This window comes from Tamandua tetradactyla, chromosome 22, assembly GCF_023851605.1.
Source record: "Tamandua tetradactyla isolate mTamTet1 chromosome 22, mTamTet1.pri, whole genome shotgun sequence".
Classification (NCBI taxonomy): domain Eukaryota; kingdom Metazoa; phylum Chordata; class Mammalia; order Pilosa; family Myrmecophagidae; genus Tamandua; species Tamandua tetradactyla.
The window spans coordinates 24,760,268-24,764,564 of record NC_135348.1 but is presented as its reverse complement, the minus strand read 5'-3'; the positions used below and the strand labels follow the sequence as shown (position 1 = coordinate 24,764,564).

Below are 4,297 nucleotides of genomic sequence, written 5' to 3'. Positions count from 1 at the left end.
GAACTTTTAGCAAGTAGCATATACCACCAGCTCAGTCTCTTATTGCTGGTGCACTCTAGTTAAAAAAATAGGCATTTTTGGAAACTGACTATACCTGACTCCTTAGGGTGGGACATCCTAATGTGGAAGTTATCAGAGGCAGAAAATCTACATGGAGAAAGGTGAAAACTGAGCTCTGTTAGACAGGGTGGCCTCCAGGACTGAAAGCTATAGGGAGAAGGTGATGCTAAGTGTGAGAAAGCTGTTGAGCAAAATCATGAAAATCATGGCTGCTGGGGAGGAAAAATTGCAAAAGAACAAACAGAACAGCCCAGGACTCCCAGAGAAAGAACAAAGGAAAGGATATCTTTCCTGTTGGTGAAAGAGTTGCACCTAATAAGGCAATCTTAAAAGTTGCACTGCATGTCCAGGGCAAAAGATAGCTGCAGAAGACTTGAGAAAATCTGAACAGTTAAGTGCAGCCTGCACTAAAGATTCAGTATAAGCTAGATCAACCATTGAAGAAAAGCCTTAACACACAGCCAGTCTACAATAAAACCCTAGAATAAGGGAGAAACTGACTATCAGAGTTAGCACATCAAAATAATCAAACACCCAGATATCAGCAAGAAATCACAAGCCATACTAAAAAGCAGAAAAATATGGCTCAATTAAAGGGGAAAAAATCTAAACATCAGAAGAAATACAGACATTGGAACAGCAAATCATAGATGTTCAAACAAATTCTCAAATCAACTCAAGGAGTTGAAGGAAAATATGGATGGAAATAAACTAAATATGAATATAGAGCTAAAGGATACTATGACAATGTGTGAATGAAAAGAAAAATTAGAATGTTTCAAAAGGAAAATAAAAGAACTTATGGGGATGACAAACACAATAATGGAAATTAAAAATACACTAGAGGCCACCACCAGGGCTGCCACAGTCTGTGGGAGCTGAGAAAGGGGGAGCAAGAGTGAGTGAACAATTCAGTCCCCATGCAGCAGCAGTGGCAGTAGCCTGCACCAGCCATGCCAAATAAAAGCAAGAAGGAGAAAAATTCACCAAAAGAGGGAAAAATGGGAAAAGTTTGAAAGAAAGACAAGACTCAGTAGAATCGGTGATTCCCAGCAGGAAAAACAGTATTGCTGTTCCCACCTGCAGTGTCTAGTAAGTTAAAAGTCCCAGTCCCTCAGCCCATTGTGAAGAAAGACAAATGGCAGAATTTGTCCAGGTTTAGCTCCAGCACTAATAGAGAACTTCAAAAACTACCATCCTTAAAAAATGTTCATCCTGCTGAATAAGAGAAGATTTTTATTCAGAAGTTACATCAGTGTTATGTTCTCTTTGACTTTGTTTCTGATTCACTCAGTGAACTAAAGTGGAAGTAAAACAAGCTGCTTTACGTGAAATGGTAGAATACATCACACACAATTGAAATGTGATCACAGAGCCTATTTACCCAGAAGTCATCCATGTGTTTGCAGTTATCATGTTTCAAACATTACCACCTTCCTCCAATCCTGTAGGAGCAGAGTTTGACTCAGAGGAAGTTAAGCCAACAATAGAAGCAGCCTAGCCTCACCTACAGCTTGTTTATCAATTTTCCTTAAGATTTTTAGAGTCTCCAGATTTCCATCTTAATATATTAAAGAAAATGTATTGATCAGAAGCTTGTATTGCAGCTTTTAGAATTCTTTGACAGTGAAGATCATTGAGAGATTTTCTTAAAACTATCTGTTCTAGTTTATTAGCTGCCAGAATGCAATATATCAGAAATAGAATGGCTTTTAAAAATGGGAATTTAATAAGTTTCAAGTTTATAGTTCTAAGCCCATTAAAATTTAAAAAAAATTATAATATTTAAGGCAAGTCTAAATAGAAATGTCCAATCTTAGGCATCCAGGGAAAGATGCCTTGATTCAAGAAGTTCAGGGTCTCTTTCTCAAGTGTAAAGGCACTTGGCAAGCACAGCATCTGCTTCCTCTCCAGGCCTATTGCTTCATGAAGCTCGCCAGGACGCATTTCCCTTCATCTCCAAAGGTCCCTGGCTGGAGGGCTGTGTGGTTTTCTCATCCTTCTGTTGTGGTTCTGCAGCTCTCTCCTCATTCTCAAAAGTTACTCTCTCTGAAATGTCTCCTCCATTATAGGATCCCAGTAAACTAATCAAGACCCACTTAGAATGCATGGAGACATATCTCCATCTAAGCAAGTTAATACCCACGGTTGATTGAGCCACATCTCCATGGAGATAACCTAATCAAGTTTCCAACCTATAGTACTGAATAGGGATTAGAAGAAACTGTTGTTCCCACAAGACTGATTAGTAACAAAACATGGCTTTTCTAGGGTACATAAATCCTTTCAAACCAGCACACTACCCTTCGCAGAGTCTATGGAAAATTCTTAGGCTTAAGAGCTTATATCAGAAAACAGATAAATGTATTTTATAGGTTTATTGATGAAACAGAACATCACAATGGCACAGCAGAATTACTGGAAATATTGGGAAGTATAAGTAATGTATTTGCCTTACTACTAAAAGAAGAGCACAAGATTTTCTTATTGAAGGTGTTATTACCACTGCATAAAGTGAAATCCCTGAATGTCTACTACCCACAGCTGGTGTACTATGTGAGGCAGTTTTTAGAAAAGGACAGCACTCTTACTGAATAGTAGTAATGGCACTTCCAAAATACTTTGGCCAAAGACTCAGAGTCCAAAAGAAATAATATTCTTAAATGAATTAGAGAAAATTTTAGATATTATTGATCCATTGAAATTTTTGAAGATTATGGAGCCTCTTCAGGCAGTTGGCCAAATGCATATCCAGTTCACATTTCCAGGTGGCTGAGTGAGCTATATACTACTGGAACAATGAGTATATAATGAGTTTCACCAGTGACAACGCAGCAAAGATTCTTTCCATCATGTTTCCATCCTTGTACCATAACTCAAAGACCCACTGGAATGAGATGATACATGGTGTCCCAGTTTGAAAGTATTGTGTATTAAAGCCATGTTTTAATCCTGATCCATTCTTGTTGGAGCATCTCTTTCTTTTAATACAGACTCAATATTGTAGGTGGAAACTTTTGATTAGAACATCTCCACAGAGATGTAGCATACAATTGTGGGTGTGACCTTTTGTGTGGGTGTGACCTTTTGATTAGATGGAGATATGGGACTCCACCCATTCAAGGTGGATCTTGATTCGTTTATTGGAATCTTTTAAAAGAGGAAACATTTTGGAGAGAGTCAGAAACAACAGAAGTGAAAGAAACCTCAGAGCTGACAGAAACTTCACAGCAAAGGTAGCACAGATGCTGACATATGGAGATGCTTGGAGCCCACCAGATGTCACCATGAGATGTTAAGCAAGACAGACCTGGAGAGAGCCAAGGGAAGCTAAAAGCTGAAAGCCAGTCCTGAAGAAGCAAAGTGAGGAACACCCACAGGATCAGAGGCTGAAGGCAATGGAGCCCAGGAGCAAGAGATCTACAGATCCAGCCACATGACTACCCAGCTGACAGAGGTGTTCTGTCCCACTGGCCTCCATTGAATTAAGGTATCTTTCCTGGATGCCTTAGTTTGGACAATTTTATAGGGTTAGAACTGTAAACTTGTGACTTACTAAATTCCCATTTTCAAAAGCTGTTCAAGTTCTGGTATACCTCATTCAACTTGCAAACTCACACACATGGCTTGATAAACAATTGCACCCAACAGTTCAAAGCAGAGAAACTGAAAGAGAGGCTAAAGATAAAAAATGAGAAGAAACATGGGTTAAAATAGAAAATCTAGCCAAAGCAAATCCCAAGGTACTAGAAAAGAGAGCAACATGAAAATGTTTAGGGTGTTACATGACTGTTTCTGTAAGATAGGAATGTGGCTTCATCATGGGAGGTGAGGGAAATCAATTCCACTAACATTGTAAATGAAACTATCTGCAATAAAAAAATATTTTTTTAACTTTGTAAGAAAAAATGCACTAGAGGCATACAACAGTAGATTTGAACAATACAGGAGAAAGGATCAGCAAACTAGAGGACAGAGCAATTGAAATCATACAGTATGAAGAACAGATAGAGAAAAAAATTAAAGAAATGAAAAGTCCTAAGAGACCTATGGGACAGCATGAAGCATACCAACATATGCATCATGGGGATCCCAGAAGAGAATAAAAGAGGAGAATAGAAGGGGAAAACATTTCTGAGGAAATAATAGCCACAAATTTCCCAACTCTTACAAAGGACATAAATATCCATGCTGAAGGTCAATGTACTCCTAACAGAATAAATACTAATAGAGCTAC

The 4,297-nt window shown here is 38.4% G+C and overlaps 1 pseudogene; it reads left to right on the top strand.

The window, feature by feature from the left end:
- Nucleotides 1–1,013: 1,013 nt before the first annotated feature.
- On the top strand, nt 1,014–3,827 carry LOC143666079 (serine/threonine-protein phosphatase 2A 56 kDa regulatory subunit gamma isoform-like; annotated as a pseudogene).
- Nucleotides 3,828–4,297: the final 470 nt, after the last annotated feature.